At 36.9% G+C, this 21978-nt stretch overlaps 1 long non-coding RNA gene across 1 annotated transcript in view; it reads left to right on the forward strand.

Moving 5' to 3' along the window:
• Nucleotides 1–21978, forward strand: part of LOC129012264 (uncharacterized) — a 111526-nt gene that overhangs the window by 39391 nt on the left and 50157 nt on the right. The gene's annotated exons all lie outside the window — the stretch shown is intronic.

The following is a 21978-nucleotide window of genomic DNA, read 5'->3' on the forward strand; positions in this document are numbered from 1 at the left end:
TATGTATACTCAGTGGTACGCTACTCAGCAGTGAATTTAAATTTGTTAAAGAATTATTAATTTCAAGACAGAGACAGCAAAGCATTAAACCAAGTGAGGGCCCTATGCAGCTGTACACAGATTGCATACCTTGAAGTTGGTCCTGGATCCTGAATGCAGAGAAGGAATTACCTCTCCCAATTTTTTAAACTGATCTACATTGAAGATAGCTTGCTATAAAGATTGATAGTTTATACCCATTAATAGGGTTGTAAAGAGTAAAAGTTCAAATTAAATTTAAAAAATTAGTCTGCATGATATTTTCAGGCACAGAAAAGCTCTAGAATTTTTGAGAGAAGGACCAAAGAGTGGGAGATATTTATTGGAATAAATGAAGGAGAATTTGAGTTCGTAATTAGCTCAGCTGTTCAGAAACTGCATATAGCATCATAGACAGAGGAGGTAATCAGAACATAAAAAATGTATTTTCTTTATTTATTGATAACTTACTTTTCTATCTTCTCTTCTTGGGGAGAGGATAAAAGAAAAGTTGCACATAAATTACACATTGAGTTGTAAATGCAAATATTGAAAATGCCTACTAATTGTCTTCTGACTTTCTGGAGCTGTAGAGAAAGTAAAGAAATAAGAGAAACAAGCTTCTTTTTGAAGAGCTGACAACTTAGCTTACATTTTAGCAAACATATTTAGAAAATTTCTTAAGAAATTGTATGACTGAACTTAAGAAGTTTGAGGATAATATAAAGACAACTTTCAAATAATTTTGGAGTAATTCTACATGAATCAGAGGGTCAATGGAAAAGGTACCATTTAAGACATATGATATACAAAAGATGAGTTTCACTAATGAGTCTGAGAGACCATCATGTAATTTTTCTGAAAATTAATAGTTTGGTACTGTTATATTTGACAGGTATGATGCTTTAAAGTAATGCAAACAAGTTGTTCATTAACATTTGCAGAATTTTAATGTGCTTTGTGGAGAATTACCATCTTCTTTGTCTGATATTAGTTTACTCATATGAACTAGCTACATTGGCTACACATCTTCAAAACAGAGACTAATTTAACCTGGTAATTTTTGTTTGTGAGTAATACAGCGCTATTCACAGATGAGTAATTGGCCTGAGATCTTCAGTTACCCACAATTGTTGACATTTTTAGAGGAGCTTTTAACTAGAACAGTTTTAGAAATTATGTTGATAAACTACTAATGCTTAAAGCTATATTGAATTTTATGGTTGAACTGATTTAAGACTGCTTTTCAATCTGCAGTCTATGCTGTAATATTTTTTGAAAGCTGTTTGCCAGTTTCTCATAAAGTTAAACATACACTTACCATATGACCCAGAAGTCATACTCCTAGGTATTTCTCAAGTGAGTTGAAAATTTATATTCATTCAAAAACCTGCACATAAATGTTTGGAGCAGCTTTATCCATAATTACTAAAAACTGGAAACAATGAAGATGTCTTTCAGCAGGGGAATGGATAGACAAACTGTGGTATATACATTCCATGGTACACTACCCTGCAATAAAAAAGAATGAGCAATTGATTCCTACAACAACATGATGAATCTTAAATGCATTTTACTAAGGGGAAGAAGCCAGATCCTAAAGGATACATATTGTATTATTTCATTCATATGACATTCTGGAAAGGCAAAAGTATAGACAGAAAATAGGTCAGTGGTTGCCAAGGATTGGTGGATTGGAGGAGTGGTTGACTACAAAGGGGACATGCAGGAACAGTTTAGGGTGGTGGAACTATTCTGAATGGTACTGGGTTGATGGGTGCATAACTGCATTTTTTAAAGTCCATAGAACTGCACATCACAAGCAGTGAACTTGAATGTATGCAAACTATAAAAAATCAGCTTGGATGTCACAGATCTTAGGATGGAAGCAAATGAATCTAACAGTTGTACTACAAATATACAACATAACTGCACTAAAGGGTGTGAGTGGAAAAGAGCTGACCTAAGTAAGTTGAACAAATAAGTAAATGGGTGGTTGATGGTAGGTACCACGATTGGAGTGGGAGGTTACAGGTAAGCAAGAGGGGAAGGCTAGGATGAATTCTGTGGGGCTGGAGTTGGAGACACCAGTATATCTCATGAATGGCTTCATATATACAAAGATGGAAAATCCTAACCAGAGAAATCAGATAAGATAAAGAAATAAAAGTCATTCAAATAGGAAGTCAAACTATCTCCCTTCACTGAAAACATGATTCTATATTTAGAAAATCCTAAAGACTTCACTAAAAGGCTATAAGAACTGATAAATGATCTTAGTCATATTTCAGTATACGAAGTCAAAGTATAGAAATAAGTAGCATTTCTATACACCAATAACAGCCAGGCTGAGAATCAAATCAAGACGCAACCCCATTTACAATAGTCACAAAGAAAATGAAATACTTAGGAATACAGCTAACCAAGGAGGCAAAAGATCTTTACAAGGAGAACTACAAAACACTGATGAAAAAAATCAGAGACAACACAAATAAATGGAAAAACATTCTATGCTCATGGATTGAAAGGATCAATATTGTTAAAATAGCCGTACTGCCCAAAGCAGTTTACAGATTTAACACTATTCCTATCAAATTACCAATGGCATTCTTAACATAATTAGAGAAAACTATTCTAAAATTCGTATGGAAATAAAAGAGATCCTGGAAAGCCAAAGCAATCCTAAGCAAAAAGAGCAAAACTAGAGTCATCACACTACCTAACCTCAAACTATACTACAAAGCTAGAGTAATGAAAACAGCATAGTACTGGTACAAAAACAGACATATAGATCAATGGAACACCTACAACCATCTGATCTTTGGCAAGGCTGACAAAAACAAGCGGGGGAAAGGACTCCTTAGTCAATAAATGGTGCTGGTATAACTGGCTAGCCATACATAGAAGAATGAAACTAGTCCCTTACCTTTCACCATATACAAAAATTAACTCAAGATAAAGATTTAAATGTAAGACCTCAAATGATAAGAATCCTAGAAGAAAACCTAGGAAATACCCTTCTTGACATCAGTCTTGGCAAAGAATTTTTAGCTAAGTCACCAAAAGCAATTGCAACAAAAGCAAAAATCAACAAGTGGGACCTAACTAAACTAAAGAGCTTTTGCACAGCAAAAGAAAGTACCAACAGCATAAACAGACAACCTACAGAATGGGAGAACATATTTGAAAACTATGCATTTGACAAAAGTCTAATATCCAGAATCGATAAGGAACTTAAACCAATCAACAAGCAAAAACAAATAACCCTATTAAAAAATGGGCAAAGAACACGAACAGACACTTCTCAAAAGAAGAGATTCATGTCGTCAACAAGCATATGAAAAAAATACTCATCATCACTAATCATCAGGGAAATGCAAATCAAAATCATGAGATACCATCTCACACTAGTCAGAATGGCTATTATTAAAAAGTCAAAAAACAACAGATACTGGCAAGGCTGCAGAGAAAAGGAAATGCTTTAACTCTGTTGGTGGAAATATCAATTATTTCGGCCACTGTGGAAAGCAGTTTGGAGATTTCTCACAAACTTAAAACAGAGCTACAATTTAACCCAACAATCCCATTACTTGGTCTATACCCAAAAGAAAATAGATCATATACCAAAAAGACACATCTACTTGTATGTTCATTGCCTCACCATTCACAATAGCAAAGATAATGGAATCAACTTAGATGCCCATCAATGGTTGATTGGATAAAGAAAATAAGGTACATATATACCATGGAATACTATACAGCCATAAAGAGGAAGGAAATCATGTCCTTTGCATCACTATGGATGCAGCTGGAGGGCATAATCCTAAGTGAACTAATGCAGGAACAGAAAACCAAATACCTTATGTTCTCACTTATAAGTGGGAGCTAAATGTTGAGCACACATTGACATAAACATGAGAACAAAAGATGCTAAAGACTACTAGAAGGGGAAGAGAGGGAGGGAGCATGGGTTGAAAACTACCTAGTGGGTACTGTGCTCACTACCTGGCTGCAATATACACATGTAACAAACCAACACACATACCCCATATGCAAAATAGAAGTTGAATTTCTTAAAAAAAGTAATAAATGACAGGAAAAATTGGAAATAAATAAACAATGGAAACTTCATACAAAAAACCCCAAATACATACACAGAAGGAACAAACCAAAACCAAATAGGAAATATTTTGATATGTGTATATATTATACATATAATATACGTACATTATCTGGCTCTGCCACAGTGAAAATCTAGAAGCAGTCACACCCTCACACCCAGGAGAGACAAGCACTCCAGTGAACAGATCTTGGTTTATAAATATGATTTTCCAATTTAATGAACCAGGGGTCCTTGGATAAATGGCTGGTTCTAGAACAGGGAAAAAAAATTCAAGATGGTCCTGGAGCATCTTGTAGTACAAAAAAGTAAGGATGTGCTAAATGAAATTTAAGAATGGGAGCATATCAATACAATGCAGTAGTCAAACTGAAGGAATGCCCAATGTCCAAAGCTGGACTAATCTGAGCAACAAAATAAGTAGCATAATTTAGAAATGTAATATGAAATAGAAAATAAATTTATGGATAAATTCATACATATATATGAATACATATGTATGAATACATATATATGAATACATATGTATGAATACATATGTATGTATGAATATACATGAATATATATGTACATATGTATGAATGTACATGAATATCTATGTATGAATATATCCATACATTTATTTTCTATTTCATATATATGAATGTATCTATAAATTTATATATATCTATTTATATATATATCAGTATTAGAATAGATAAATATGATTGAATAATAAAGTAAATAGGGGAGAAGAGACAAATCTTCCTGACAGAAAAATTTCAAATAATTTATGTAGATGAAACTTCCTTTCCCGTTTTTGAATGTTGTTAGACTTACAGCTTTGCTTTCAAAGAATAGAGTAGGGGGGTGGAGCCAAGATGGCCGAATAGAAACAGCTCCGGTCTACAGCTCCCAGCGTGAGCGATGCAGAAGACGGGTGATTTCTGCATTTCCATCTGAGGTACCTGCTTCATCTCACTAGGGAGTGCCAGACAGTGGGCGCAGGACAGTGGGTGCAGTGCACCATGTGTGAGCCGAAGCAGGGAGAGGCACTGGCTCACTCGGGAAGTGCAAGGGGTCAGGGAGTTCCTTGTCCTAGTCAAAGAAAGGGGTGACAGACGGCACCTGGAAAATGGGGTCACTCCCACCCTAATACTGAGCTTTTCCGACGGGCTTAAAAAATGGCGCACCAGGAGATTATATCCCGCACCTGGCTCGGAGGGTACTACGCCCACGGAGTCTCGCTGATTGTTAGCACAGCAGTCTGAGATCAAACTGCAAGGCGGCAGCGAGGCTGGGGGAGGGGCGCCCGCCATTGCCCAGGCTTGCTTAGGTAAACAAAGCAGCCAGGAAGCTCGAACTGGGTGGAGCGCACCACAGCTCAAGGAGGCCTGCCTGCCTCTGTAGGCTTCACCTCTGGGGGCAGGGCACAGACAAACAAAAAGACAGCGGTAACCTCTGCAGACTTAAATGTTCCTGTCTGACAGCTTTGAAGAGAGCAGTGATTTTCCCAGCATGCAGCTGGAGATCTGAGAACAGGCAGACTGCCTCCTCAAGTGGGTCCCTGACCCATGACCCCTGAGCAGCCTAATTGGGAGGCACCCCCCAGTAGGGGCAGACTGACACCTCACAAGGCCAGATACTCCTCTGAGACAAAACTTCCAGAGGAACGATCAGACAGCAGCATTCGTGGTTCACAAAAATCCGCTATTCTGCAGCCACCGCTGCTGGTACCCAGGCAAACAGGGTCTGGAGTGGACCTCTAGCAAACTCCAACAGACCTGCAGCTGAGGGTCCTGTCTGTTAGAAGGAAAACTAACAGAAAGGACATCCACACCAAAAACCCATCTGTACATCACCATTATCAAAGACCAAAAGTAGATAAAACCACAAAGATGGGGAAAAAACAGAGCAGAAAAACTGGAAACTCTAAAAAGCACAGCACCTCTCCTCCTCCAAAGGAACACAGCTCCTCACCAGCAACGGAACAAAGCTGGACGGAGAATGACTTTGACGAGTTGAGAGAAGAAGGCTTCAGACGATCGAACTACTCTGAGCTACAGGAGGAAATTCAAACCAAAGGCAAAGAAGTTGAAAACTTTGAAAAAAATTTAGACGAATGTATAATACAGAGAAGTGCTTAAAGGAGCTGATGGAGCTGAAAGCCAAGGCTTGAGAACTATGTGAAGAATGCAGAAGCCTCAGGAGCTGATGCAATCAACTGGAAGAAAGGGTATCAGTGATGGAAGATGAAATGAATGAAATGAAGTGAGAAGGGAAGTTTAGAGAAAAAAGAATAAAAAGAAACGAACAAACCTCCAAGAAATATGGGACTATGTGAAAAGACCAAATCTACGTCTGATTGGTGTACCTGAAAGTGATGGGGAGAATGGAACCAAATTGGAAAACACTCTGCGGGATATTATCCAGGAGAACTTCCCCAATCTAGCAAGGCAGGCCAACATTCAGATTCAGGAAATACAGAGAATGCCACAAAGATACTCCTCGAGAAGAGCAACTCCAAGACACATAATTTTCAGATTCACCAAAGTTGAAATGAAGGAAAAAATGTTAAGGGCAGCCAGAGAGAAATGTCAGGTTGCCCACAAAGGGAAGCTCATCAGACAAACAGCAGATCTCTTGGCAGAAACTCTACAAGCCAGAAGAGAGTGGGGGCCAATATTCAACATTCTTAAAGAAAAGAATTTTCAACCCAGAATTTCATATCCAGCCAAACTAAGCTTCATAAGTGAAGGAGAACTAAAATACTTTACAGACAAGCAAATGCTGAGAGATTTCTGTCACCACCAGGCCTGCCCTAAAAAAGCTCCTGAAGGAAGCACTAAACATGGAAAGGAACAACTAGTACCAGCCACTGCAAAATCATGCCAAATTGTAAAGACCATCGAGACTAGGAAGAAACTGCATCAACTAACGAGCAAAATAACCAGCTAACATCATAATGACAGGATCAAATTCACACATAACAAAATTAACCTTAAATGTAAATGGGCTAAATGCTCCAATTAAAAGACACAGACTGGCAAATTGGATAAAGACTCAAGACCCATCAGTGTGCTGTATTCAGGAAACCCATCTCACGTGCAGAGACACACATAGGCTCAAAATAAAAGGATGGAGGAAGATTTACTAAGCAAATGGAAAGCAAAAAAAAGGCAGGGGTTGCAATCCTAGTCTCTGATAAAACAGACTTTAAACCAACAAAGATCAAAAGAGACAAAGAAGGCCATTACATAATGGTAAAGGGATCAATTCAACAAGAAGAGCTAACTATCCTAAATATATATGCACCCAATAGAGGAGCACCCAGATTCATAAAGCAAGTCCTGAGTGACCTACAAAGAGACTTAGACTCCCACACAATAATAATGGGAGACTTTAACACCCCACTGTCAACATTAGACAGATCAATGGGACAGAAAGTTAACAAGGATACCCAGGAATTGAACTCAGCTCTGCACCAAGCGGACCTAAAAGACATCTAACTCTCCATCCCAAATCAACAGAATATACATTTTTTTCAGCACCACACCACACCTATTCCAAAATTGACCACATACTTGGAAGTAAAGCTCTCCTCAGCAAATGTAAAAGATGAGACATTATAACAAACTGTCTCTCAGACCACAGTGCAATCAAACTAGAACTCAGGATTAAGAAACTCACTCAAAACCGCTCAACTACATGGAAACTGAACAACCTGCTCCTGAATGACTACTGGGTACATAACGAAATGAAGGCAGAAATAAAGATGTTCTTTGAAACCAATGAGAACAAAGACATAACGTACTAGAATCTCTGGGACACATTCAAAGCAGTGTGTAGAGGCAAATTTATAGCACTAAATGCCCACAAGAGAAAGCAGGAAAGATCCAAAGTTGACACCCTAACATCACAATTAAAAGAACTAGAAAAGCAAGAGCAAACACATTCAAAAGCTAGCAGAAGGCAAGAAATAACTAAAATCAGAGCAGAACTGAAGGAAATAGAGACACAAAAAACCCTTCAAAAAATTAATGAATCCAGGAGCTGGTTTTTTGAAAGGATCAACAAAATTGATAGACTGCTAGCAAGACTAATAAAGAAGAAAAGAGAGAAGAATCAAATAGATGCAATAAAAAATGAGAAAGGGGATATCACCACTGATCCCACAGAAATACAAACTACCATCAGAGAATACTACAAACACCTCTACGCAAATAAACTAGAAAATCTAGAAGAAATGGATAAATTCCTTGACACATACACTCTCCCAAGACTAAACCAGGAAGAAGTTGAATCTCTGACTAGACCAATAACAGGCTCTGAAATTGTGGCGATAATCAATAGCTTACCAACCAAAAAGAGTCCAGGACCAGATGGGTTCACAGCCGAATTCTACCAGAGGTACAAGGAGGAACTGGTACCATTCCTTCTGAAACTATTCTAATCAATAGAAAAAGAGGGAATCCTCCCTAACTCATTTTATGAGGCCAGCATCATCCTGATACCAAAGCTGGGCAGAGACACAACCACAAAAGAGAATTTTAGACCAATATCCTTGATGAACATTGATGCAAAAATCCTCAATAAAATATCAGCAAGCCAAATCCAGCAGCACATCAAAAAGCTTATCCACCATGATCAAGTGGGCTTCATCCCTGGGATGCAAGGCTGGTTCAATATACGCAAATCAATAAATGTAATCCAGCATATAAACAGAACCAAAGACAAAAACCACATGATTATCTCAATAGATGCAGAAAAGGCCTTTGACAAAATTCAACAACCCTTCATGCTAAAAACTCTCAATAAATAGGTATTGATGGGACGTATCTCAAAATAATAAGAGCTATCTATGACAAACCCACAGCCAATATCATACTGAATGGGGAAAAACTGGAAGCATTCCCTTTGAAAACTGGCACAAGACAGGGATGCCCTCTCTCACCACTCCTATTCAACATAGTGTTGGAAGTTCTGGCCAGGGCAATTAGGCAGGAGAAGGAAATAAAGGGTATTCAATTAGGAAAAGAGGAAGTCAAATTGTCCCTGTTTGCAGATGACATGATTGTATATCTAGAAAACCCCATTGTCTCAGCCCAAAATCTCCTTAATCTGATAAGCAACTTCAGCAAAGTCTCAGGATACAAAATCAATGTACAAAAATCACAAGCATTCTTATACAACAATAAAAGACAAACAGAGAGCCAAATCATGAGTGAACTCTCATTCACAATTGCTTCAAAGAGAATAAAAAACCTAGGAATCCAACTTACAAGGGACGTGAAGGACCTCTTCAAGGAGAACTACAAACCACTGCTCAATGAAATAAAAGAGGATACAAACAAATGGAAGAACATTCCATGCTCATGGGTAGGAAGAATCAATACCATGAAAATGGCCATACTGCCCAAGGTAATTTATAGATTCAATGCCATCCCCACGAAGCTACCAATGACTTTCTTCACAGAATTGGAAAAAACTACTTTAAAGTTCATATGGCACCAAAAAAGAGCCTGCATCGCCAAGTCAATCCTAAGCTAAAAGAACAAAGCTGGAGGCATCACACTACCTGACTTCTCAAACTATACTACAAGGCTACAGTAACCAAAACAGCATGGTACTGGTACCAAAACAGAGATATAGATCAATGGAACAGAACAGAGCCCTCAGAAATAACGCCACATATCTACAACTATGTGATCTTTTAGAAACCTGAGAAAAACAAGCAATGGGGAAAGGATTCCCTATTTAATAAATGGTGCTGGGAAAACTGGCTAGCCATATGTAGAAAGCTGAAACTGGATCTCTTCTTACACCTTATACAAAAATTAATTCAAGATGGATTAAAGACTTAAACGTTAGACCTAAAACCATAAAAACCCTAGAAGAAAACCTAGGCATTACCATTCAGGACATAGGCATGGGCAAGAACTTCATGTCTAAAACACCAAAAGCAATGGCAACAAAAGCCAAAATTGACAAATGGGATCTAATTAAACTAAAGAGCTTCTGCACAGCAAAAGAAACTACCATCAGAGTGAACAGGCAACCTACAAAATGGGAGAAAATTTTCGCAACCTACTCATCTGACAAAGGGCTAATATCCAGAATCTACAATGAACTCAAACAAATTTACAAGAAAAAAACAAATGACCCCATCAAAAAGTGGGCAAAGGACATGAACAGACACTTCTCAGAAGAAGACATTTATGCAGCCAAAAAACAAATGAAAAAATGCTCACCATCACTGGCTATCAGAGAAATGCAAATCAAAACCACAATGAGATACCATCTCACACCAGTTAGAATGGCAATCATTAAAAAGTCAGGAAACAACAGGTGCTGGAGAGTATGTGGAGAAATAGGAACACTTGTACACTGTTGGTGGGACTGTAAACTAGTTCAACCCTTGTGGAAGTCAGTGTGGCGATTCCTCAGGGATCTAGAATTAGAAATACCGTTTGACCCAGCCATCCCATTACTGAGTATATACCCAAAGGACTATAAATCATGCTGCTATAAAGACACATGCACACGTATGTTTATTGTGGCACTATTCACAATAGCAAAGACTTGGAACCAACCCAAATGTCCAACAATGATAGACTGGATTAAGAAAATGTGGCACATATACACCATGGAATACTATGCAGCCATAAAAAATGATGAGTTCATGTCCTTTGTAGGGACATGGATGAAATTGGAAATCATCATTCTCAGTAAACTATCTCAAGAACAAAAAACCAAACACCACATATTCTCACTCATAGGTGGGAATTGAACAATGAGAACACATGGACACAGGAAGGGGAACATCACACTCTGGGGACTGTTGTGGGGTGGGGGGAGGGGGCAGGGATAGCTTTAGGAGATATACCTAATGCTAAATGATGAGTTAATGGGTGCAGTACACCAGCATGGCACATGTATACATATGTAACTAACCTGCACATTGTGCACATGTACCATAAAACTTAAAGTATAATAATAATAAAATAAAAAAAAGAGAGAAAAAAAGAATAGAGTAGGAAATGGGAAAAATGGTGACTTTACAGTGGAGAAACCCAGAAAACTGTCTTAACCATGTGACCGAGGTTGACATCACCAGTGATGTCATATGCATATCATGTTCCCCTAATATGTGTAATGAGGACACTTGACTTCTGTGGCATTCTTTCCCAAAACACATAATCCCAGTCTAGTGATGAGAAAAGCATTATCATACAAAATCAATTCTAAGGACACTCTACAAAATACATAATCAATACTCTAAAAACTCTCAAGGTGGCGAAAAATAAGGATGCTCTGAGAAACTGTCACAGACCAGAGTACATTAAAGTCACAGTGACATGATAACTAAACACATGTGGCTCCCTGGATTGGATACTGGAATAGAAAAAAATGCTACTGGGAAAATTAATTCAAGCCCAAGAAATGTCTGGAGTTTACCTTGTAGCAATGTACTAATGTTGACTTTTGACAGATGTACCATGGAAAAAGTATGATGGTAACATTAGGAAAAACTAAAACTGGGTAAGGAGTATATGAGAACTCTCTGTTACTATCTTCACAACTTTTCTGTAAACTTAAAAATATTTCAAAAGTAAAAAGTTTATTTTTAAAACAGCCCTAATGTTAGAAACTTCATTACTTACTTAGTGAATTCATTCAACACATAGCAACGGAAAACTTGCTGTCCCTAGTCACTGCTATAATAATGGTTATTAGCAAGTCAGATGCCATCCCTATCTTTCCAGAGCTTACAGTTTACTGGCAGATAAAGATAACAGGGATGTTCAAAATTATTTGATAAGTGCTTTGAGAAAGTGCCAGAGGTTTTAAAAATATTTTTCTCCTATATTTAAATTAATAAATCTGGCATGTTAAATAGATCTGGGAGCATAGTAAACATATTAGTCCTCAAATAATACTTCTCCTGAATATTTTCCATATCAGATAATCCTTAAACTCTGAACAATTTGCCAGGTATTGTTTTAGATTTTTATTAGAGAAATTTGAGAATATTCTTTAGTTTAGTTCATTATACTTTGCTCAGTGATATGGTTTGGCTCTGTGTTCCCACCCAAATCTCACCTTAAATTGCAATAATCCCCATGTGTCATGGGAGTGACCTGGTGGGAGGTAATTGAATCATGGGGTGGATTTTTTCCTGTGCTGTTCTCGTGATAGTGAGCAAGTCTCACCAGACCTGATGGTTCTATATCCCCTGCACATGCCCTCTTGCTTGCCACCACGTAAGATGTGCCTTTGCTTCTCCTTTATCTTCTGCCACAATTGTGAGGCTTCCCCAGCCATGTCGAACTGTGAGTCCATTAAAACTCTTTCCTTATAAATTACTCAGTCTTGGGTATGTCTTTATTAGCACTGTGAGAACAGACTAGTACACTCAGCAAGGAATTATTTTCTTACAAAGTAGAGAACTGTTTCCCTTTTCATGTAAAAAACTAAAAGTTAAGACCGGGCGCAGTGGCTCATGCCTGTAATCCCAGCACTTTGGGAGGCTGAGGTGGGCAGATCATGAGGTCATGAGATCGAGACCATCCTGGCTAACACGGTGAAACCCCGTCTCTACTAAAAATACAAAAAAAATTAGCTGGGCGTAGTGGCGGGCACCTGTAGTCCCAGCTACTCAGGAGGCTGAGGCAGGAGAATGGCGAGAACCCGGGAGGCGGAGCTTGCCGTGAGCCGAGATTTCGCCACTGCACTCCAGCCTCCAGCCTGGGCGACTGAGCAAGACTCTGTCTCAAAAAAAAAAAAAAAAAAAAAAGAAAAGTTAAACTAGATAATTCTTAAAATATCTTTCAATTTTAAACGTCATTGAGCTTTGTCAATTATGTACTATTTTCTTGGCTGTTTATTAGATCAGTAAGGTTTACTTATTGATCACGTAAAAACAAACATGATATTTTTCTTTCATCATCAAGATTCCTATTTCTTCAGTTTATTTCAGGTAGAAAAGTGTATTCCAAAGAAGGAAGATATTCCCATAGTGAAAAAGGAAAATACATATATTCCCTGAGGCAGGCAATACTTTTCAAAAGAATGAGAAGCCTTGTTACCATCATAAAAAGTCTGGGACCCAAAATGCAGACCACTAGAATCACAAATTCTGCACTTGCCAAGCCTAGTCAGCTTTCCTTAGCTCAAAAACCTCAGGAATGGGCATCTTAAAAGGAAATACTTTTTGTGGATTTGCAAAGTCTCACTGCAAAGAAATTCACCTCAGTTTGAAAGACCTTGTGGGATTAAAAGTCAAGATTCATTTGGGAACGCTGGCTAGTAGACATTTCATGTCTCTCTTTTGCTGAGAAGTAATCTCACAAAGAATTTATAGTCTATGACTGCATATAAAGGTGGCTTCTTTGAGGGGCCCACATTTGTATGTACTTTGAGAGGAGAGGATAGGAGTTGAATATAAAACACTGTGGCTGATTTCAACATCTGCTCCTATAGCTACAGAGAACCAGAGGCTGGACTCTAAAACATGAATGGAAGGTCGCAAGCCAGAAGCTTCTGAGAATGTGTTGGGGAAGGAGTGGGAAAGCAGCTGTATTTCCTCTAAAGAAAAACAGGTATCTCTTTGAAGTCTGGGTATTTGGTAAATTTAAAAAAAAAAGAAAGAATAAAAGACAATAGAAAAGGTATCACTAATGGGGTAGAAGGAACAAAACACTGAAATTGAAACCAAAACCAAATCAACCAAACCAAATAAAATTCCTCTCAGTGGAAGCACACTTGTCTAATACCACACTTTTAAAAATGACCTCTCTTCTGGATTATTTCATTAGCCTCCTATTTTACCTTTCTGCCACCAATTTCTCCCACCTTCAGTTTATTCTGCAAACTACTTTCTGAATGATCTTTCTAAGACATTTTAGTTAAAAATACAAATATCATATGACCCAGCAATACAATTTCTAGGTATTTACTCAAGTAGAATGAACATGTGTTTCTTTTTTTTTCTTTGTTTTTTTTTATTGTTATTATTATTATACTTTAGGTTTTATGGTACATGTGCGCAATGTGCAAGTAAGTTACATATGTATACATGTGCCATGCTGGTGCGCTGCACCCACTAACTCGTCATCTAGCATTAGGTATATCTCCCAATGCTATCCCTCCCCCCTCCCCCCACCCCACAACAGTCCCTGAAGTGTGATGTTCCCCTTCCTGTGTCCGTGTGTTCTCATTGTTCAATTCCCACCTATGAGTGAGAATATGTGGTGTTTGGTTTTTTGTTCTTGCGATAGTTTACTGAGAATGATGATTTCCAATTTCATCCATGTCCCTACAAAGGACATGAACTCATCATTTTTTATGGCTGCATAGTATTCCATGGTGTATATGTGCCACATTTTCTTAATCCAGTCTATCATTGTTGGACATTTGGGTTGGTTCCAAGTCTTTGCTATTGTGAATAATGCCGCAATAAACATACATGTGCATGTGTCTGTATAGCAGCATGATTTATAGTCCTTTGGGTATATACCCAGTAATGGGATGGCTGGGTCGAATGGAATTTCTAGTTCTAGATCCCTGAGGAATCGCCACACTGACTTCCACAAGGGTTGAACTAGTTTACAGTCCCACCAACAGTGTACAAGTGTTCCTATTTCTCCACATCCTCTCCAGCACCTGTTGTTTCCTGACTTTTTAATGATTGCCATTCTAACTGGTGTGAGATGGTATTGGTATTTTTAACTTTATAAGGAACTATTAAACAGTTTCCAAAATTGCAGTACTATTTTGCATCCCTTCCAGCAATGTACCAGTGTTCCAACTGCTCCACATTTTCACTCGGACTTGCTAAGGTCATGTTTTTGTTTGTTTGTTCTGTTTTCGTTTTGCTCTAATAGGTCTACAGTGATATCTTACTCTGATTTTAATTTGCTTAATTTTCTTAGTAATTACCAGTGTTGAACATCTTTTCCCTACTTTTTTTGCCAACCATGTATCTCCATTGTTAAAATGTCTGTTCAAATATTTTGCAACTTGTTTTATTGAGTTATATGGTTTTGATCATTGAATTGTGAGAATTCTTTATATATCCTGCATATCAGTCCTTTATGATGTGTATTTTGTAAGTATTTTCTTCCATGTTCTGTTGTTATTGGGTGGAGTATTCTATAATTATCATTTATGTCAAACTGGTTGAGGATGTTGTTCAGGCCTTCTATATAGTTACTGATTTCGACTTGTTCTATTAACTACAGACAGAGGAGTTCTGGTCATCAGAAAAACCCACAGTTGTGGATTTATATTTTTATCCTTTCTGTTTGATCAATTTTGCTTCTTGGATTCTGAAACTCTGTTCTTTGCTGCACACATATTTGGCATTGTTGTTGGTAAGTTTATCCACTTATTGTAGAATTTGTGATCTGTGATAATATTTCCTTTCACTTTTCACCTTCATTTTGCTCTTTCCTGCACTTTCAATTTTTCTGCTATAATTCTCCATCCTTTCATGCAGATTGTCCACTTTTTCCTATTAGGTTCTTTAATACATTAGTCATAGTCCCTGTTTGATAATTTCAACTCCTGGATCATCCCTAAATCTGGTTTTGTTCATTGCTTGACCTCTTTTGACAATCGTTTTTTTTTCCTTAAATTTTTGTATATCTTATAATTTGTCAATTAAATGTCAAATATCAAGTGCAAAATAATTGAGAATGATGCCAATCATTTATACCTAGAAACAGAGTGTACTTTTGCTATTCTAAAGCCATTAGTTTGGGGCATTGAGTTACTCTAGTCAAGAGTTGACCTTTAGGGTGCCAAAGACTTCACACTCCTCTAGTCTTGTGCTTAGGATGTGGGATGCGAGCTTGAATAGACTGGGATTTTGTGCTTTATCTGAAGTGGCAGCCAATCCCTTACTCTGCACCTGTATTACCAAGAGGCTCCCTCCTGTCCCCACCCTGCTTCCAATATTTCTCATAAGTACCTGGTGGAAGTCCGCATATAAGCCCTAATGGGTGACATCAAACTACCCTTGTGTCAGGGATTACCAGAGTTTCTAAACTGTCAGTCAGTCTTTGGCAATTTGTAATGATCTTAGCTTTTTACAGAATTTCTTGTTAGACAATTTAGATAATAATACTTTTTATCATCACTTGTATGACAGCCAGGTCCTATTCTATTCTCTGCCACATATGACACCATCCCCATGACTCATTTCTCAGTGGAGGAACCTATCATTTCCTGAAAACCTAGATATTTGTTTGCACGGTGAACTCAGTTTTACAACAGGTTTAACAAGTTTTGGTTTTGTAGTTCATCTGGCTTTGCCTTGTGGTGGTGGGATTGACACTCTTTCCAGTTTTGTTCATCCTGGTTAAAAGAGGAACTCCTCCTGTTCATGACTTTTAATTCTTGTGGAAAAAATTTTATACCACTGTGATTGAATAATTATTAAAATAGATAACTTCTTTTCTAAGTGGTTACTTCATATTGTCATGGAAAGTATGATTCTAATTAGCTCTTCAGTGCTCATTATATGCTTCTTCCTTCGTTACTATATGATATTCCGAAAGTTCCAAAGTTCTCCTAGTTGCTGATTATCGAATTGGATTATCTAATTGTCACTTGCTAATTGTCTATTTGGGAAATAGGCTCATTTTATTTGTCACAAACCGAAATGATTATGTCTTCTTAAATTCTTAAGTATGGAGAAGATGTAACATTTATTGAATGCAAATTTACAGTGCCAGTCAGTGTTTTAAAGATTTCTACATATTATCAAATTCCACACTCAATTAAGCAGAATTTTTATGTAATAGGAAAAAGAGTCTTAGATATACTAAGAAATTTGACTTTAATCTCTCAGCTAAATAGTTGATATTAAGTCTTTGTTTAATTAAAAACATTAAACATTACTTAATGTTTAATTAAGCATTCCTTTGCCATTAAAAGTACTGGCCAAAACCGCAATGACTTTTGCACCAGTCAAATAGTTAACTCAATAAACAGGTAAGAATTTGAACCCAGTTATATCTGGTTACAGCTCTGTGTTTTTTTTTCCCATATAATGCAGTGTTTCCATGAAGCCCTATTATAATATAGGTAAATATTTGTCTTTATTTTTCTAGAACTTCTACTTTGCCCCTTCTTCTCTCTACAGTATTTGTTTTTCTATTGTTCGATATCTCCCTCTTTTCTTCTGCACAAGATTGCCACTCTCATACTCCAAGCAAGCCAGTCATTTCCTGACCTTCCATTCTTCCCATAAAAACATATCTGTCTTGTGTTTGATTCACTCCAAACTTTTTATTCCTTGAAATGACACACATATTTTATAAGTTCTAAGGTATTCACATGTTAATGTTGCTATTAAATAACAAGGCAATGTAGGGACAAAAAAGTTACAAAAACCTGTTTTTTATGAAGACAACAGCAAAACATTGGCTAATGAAAATCCAAGAATTTAGAATTCTTAAATTTCCAAAATGGCTCTGGAAAAAAAGCAGAAAAATACAGCCCTTGAAGTGAAGTGAAGATACAGCCAGCCCTTGAATAACCAACAAATAAAGAATAATAGCCAGAGAACCCATCACTTTATCTGATCCTTTAAGTTCACTGCAGAAGGAAAGGGCAGCTGTCCCTTAAAGACAGTCCTTTTGTTGATGTTTTTGTTGTTTTTAGAATATGAGTAAGCAATAAGAGTCAGAAGAAATTGGAAAATTTGAGAAAAGAGGAAGGGGAGAAGTACACCAGATTTCAGGGTTGGCAGCACCGGTGATAACAACAATAATGATTAGGTGGGGTGGTGACAGAAACTGCAAAGGTAGGTATGAGCAGCAGACATCTATCTGAATGCAAGAGAGAGAAAAAAACTATGACAAAGAAATAAAGAAAGAACATCTGTGCATCAGGGCAGAGAAAGGGACACGTATTCATCTTCAGTCTACCCAGTGTACCTCTTTGAAAAAGAGGAAAGGCGAGATGCTTTGAAATTTCTAATGCAGGGTTAGAATAGAAGTAAATTCTGGATAATATAAATCAGTGACTCCAAACCTTTTGCTAATTAAACAATGTCTTACATTTAATTTTGTGACGCTCTCTTCAATGTCTAAAAGTATAAAAGTGACATAAAATCTTAAAGTTTCACTATAAATGCAAAATTTCAAATGTTTCAGGATGTCTCAAAACTAGGAATGAGTATCAGGATATCAATATTTACATGACTATAAGTAAAACAATGGTCATTAAGAAATTTTATAAATTATTTCAGCTATACATCTTCCATTCAGTTATTCCTCATGGGACATAATTGTCTGAAATATCTGAAAGTAAATTCAACATTAACAGACACTGTTACTTTCAATTCATCTCTACTAGCATTTATTGGATACTCACCATGCTTCAGTTGGGGAGGTAGGCACTAGGAGTACGAAGAGTAATAAGCAACAAGGTTTAATTTCAGAGTAATCCAGTCAGGGAAACATAAATATATAAGGCCAACATGATGTTGTAAAGGCATAAAATGGTACAAATAAACCTGCCATTGTGTCAATACAGAGAAAGGCATGTGTCCAATCCTAGTGTATAGGAGATGCCTATTAGAGAAGATGACAATTATGCTCAGTCTTGAAAAAACTAAACATATTAAAGCAGCATTGCACCTTTTTCTTGTGATTATTTAGGAAAATTTGGACACCCTTCAAACTATAAGCATTGGAGAAATATTACGGCCATGGGAAATATGTAATAACACATTTTTGCTTAATGATTTTGATTTACAATACATTATAATTACACAAAATATTTGCTTAATATATTTTGTGCTTTAGGCTCAAATTTGTACTTCCTGACGTAGAAATTCTCAATTCTTTAACATGCCCTATGCTGTAATCTATATAGGTTATAGTCAGAAATTACTAATTAAGACTCTAATATTGCAGTTTAAATACAATGTATTTGCTCCAAAAGCTTCCTTCTTATTTTCTGTCTTAGTGAGAGGTTCATCAATCTCATATAACAAAAGTTTAATGCATTCCATCATTAGGAAATAGCAAGGATGAACATATATCATACCACAGATAAGAAGCCTATCCAAACAGTCACTTATTGAAGTCTTTTGTCACTATTGGGAGACAATTTTCCATGGGTCTTTCACATGTTGCACATCTTATGAAAGAATCATTGACTGCTTTTGTTCTGAACTATTTTAAAAACATGTTTGTAAAGCAGACAGCCTTGGAAGACAGAAATAGCATCTTCTGGAACAAAGGGAGGCATGCTCATTGCCCATTATAAAGGGGTGACATTCCTTAAATTGAGGGCCTTTTGGTTTGTAATGTGTATACTTCATGTTGCCTTGTGGAAATTGGGACCCAGGGAACAGGACAAAAATGTTGATATTTTTGCTACTGCTATTGCTGTGAAAAATAAATTGTCCTTCATCTCTGAAAAAAAAAAAAAAAAAAAGACATTTTAGTGACAATGTAACCATAGCCTTCATGATCAAAAACTTTCAATGGCTCCTCATTGTCGCATGAAGAAAATCCAGATATTTCAGTTTTGATTTTCAAGTCTTTAGATGATTAGCCAAATCCATCATCCGTAAAATGAAATCAATATATAGAAATTTATAGGTTATCTCAGCAGCCTAGGTCAGTTAACGTAACTAAATAATTTTTAAATGGTTAAAAATAGTGGGCTGGGCGTGGTGGCTCATGCCTGTAATCCTAGCATTTTGGGAGGCCGAGGCAGGTGGATCACCTAGGTCAGGAGTTCGAGACCAGCCTGGCCAACATGGCGAAACCCCATCTCTACTAAAAGTACAAAAAAAAAAAAAAAATAGCCAGGCATGGTGGCGCACACCTGTAATCCCAGCTACTTGGGAGGCTGAGGAAGGAGAATTGCTTGAACCCAGGAGGTGGAGGTTGCAGTGAGCTGAGATTGCGCCACTGCACTCCAGCCTATGTGAAGGGAACAAGACTCCATCTCAAAAAAAGAAAAAAAAATAGTGTTTTGCTTTATATCTATCTATCTGTCTATCTAATCCATCAATTATCTATTTTATACTGGTACTAATTAGTACCTGGGGTGGATATAAATGTGCGGTATGAATTGTCCCATTTCTAATGTTATATTGATTTACCTATGCAAGTGGTTTTGATTTTAGTTACCTTGACTAAGACACGCTAAGTAAATAAATCGAATATCCAAAAATAAACCATGCTTTTACTATTTCTTAGGCCTTAAATCAATCTTGGCCATATTAACAAGAATGTTTTTGGTGTCTGCTATATATTTTCAGGAGCTTTTGTAAATACTTGGTCTAATTTAATCTCATAATCTTCAAAAGTCTGTTGAGCAAACCCTGATAACATCCACTTCCAGTCTGGTTAATTAGAAAACAATTAGGTTCTAACAAGGCTTTTGCTTCCTTACTCTGTTTACCAGTACAGTTTCAACATCCTTCTATTGATATGAAATGTGTGGAGACATAATTTTTTTCTTTTTTCTTTTTAATCTTGATTCTGGAAGCTCTGGTAGAATAGTTAAGGAAATTCTTAACAGCAAACAGGGGAAGTCTTTTATTCTCTTTGGGTTTTGATGGTACACAAATTAACTCGTTTCCTCTACTGTGATGGGAATTCAGAAAAGGGAACCTATTGGAAATGTGAACATTCCTATTCTTCCTGACTCTTAAATTTCGTTAGAAAACTTTACATCACATAACTTTTACTAAGAGGAGACTGGACGCAGTGTTTACCAAGAATGTTTGTTAATGTGGAGCTAAAAAACAACCTAGAATCACTAGCCACTTGGATAATGAACACTGCAAACATCATTGCTTATAGAAATGGTGTAATACTAGGATAGAATTTAAGTTCTAGCTCAGGTTGCCATTGAAAGAAGAGTACAAATATTTGCTGAGCACCTACTATGTGTCAGGCATTGAGTAAGACTTTTTTCATATTTTTACATTTTTTAAATTTAAAATTTTTATTTTAAAAAGATAGAGATAGGGTCTTGCATGTTGCTCAGGCTGGCCTCAAATTCCTGGCCTCAAGCAGTCCTCCCACCTTGGCCTCCCAAGTGCTGGGATCACAGGCATGAACCACTGCACCTGGCTGTTTTTTTTGTTTTTGTTTTTTTTTTTCATATTTCTTCTCATTTAATTCTCAGTGCAACCCTGTGGCTGGACATTTTTTCAATCTAAATTATTAGAGATAAGGAAATTGAGAGTTAGGGAACTTTAGTAACGTCAAAGGTCACACATGTGTTAATTGCAGGGCTTAGTTTTGAAACCACTTTAGTTTGATGTGAAACTAGAAACATTTCCACTATAGCACACTGTCTTCATGCATGTTTTTACACCCATCAGAGTCCGGTTTCCTACTAACCTTGACCTGTTTTGCAAGGATGAATGGGCTAATGAATTACTAATTGTAAAATATGCTTATAATTTTAAAGAACATGTAACTATTGAAAGAAAAATCATGACATTTTATAGTTAACTTCTCAGTTTCTTTTCTTTAAATAGTCCCAGGATAATATATGAAACTATCTGTGTTCTCTCTTTCATAGCATAAATTAATGGAGAGCAAAGGCCTTTCTTTGCAAACATTTTCTAACACAGTTAACCCATGCTTCCCTGCTGCTAACTTCTCTCAAAAGTTTAGATTCATGGGGACATAAAGGCCAAACTGCTGTCTTATTAAATTCTTCTTTTCATAAGAATATGCAAGATGCAAATGAGCAAAATGTTAAAGCTCTATAAAGAGCATCTCTGGATTTTACAGCCCTGCTTCCGAAGAGTGTGTCTATGGGATATCAAGTGAAGAAATAGGAGTATGCATAATTGCATATGTAATTGGGCT

The sequence above is a fragment of the Pongo pygmaeus genome, chromosome 1, assembly GCF_028885625.2.
Source record: "Pongo pygmaeus isolate AG05252 chromosome 1, NHGRI_mPonPyg2-v2.0_pri, whole genome shotgun sequence".
In the NCBI taxonomy this organism is placed as follows: Eukaryota; Metazoa; Chordata; class Mammalia; order Primates; family Hominidae; genus Pongo; species Pongo pygmaeus.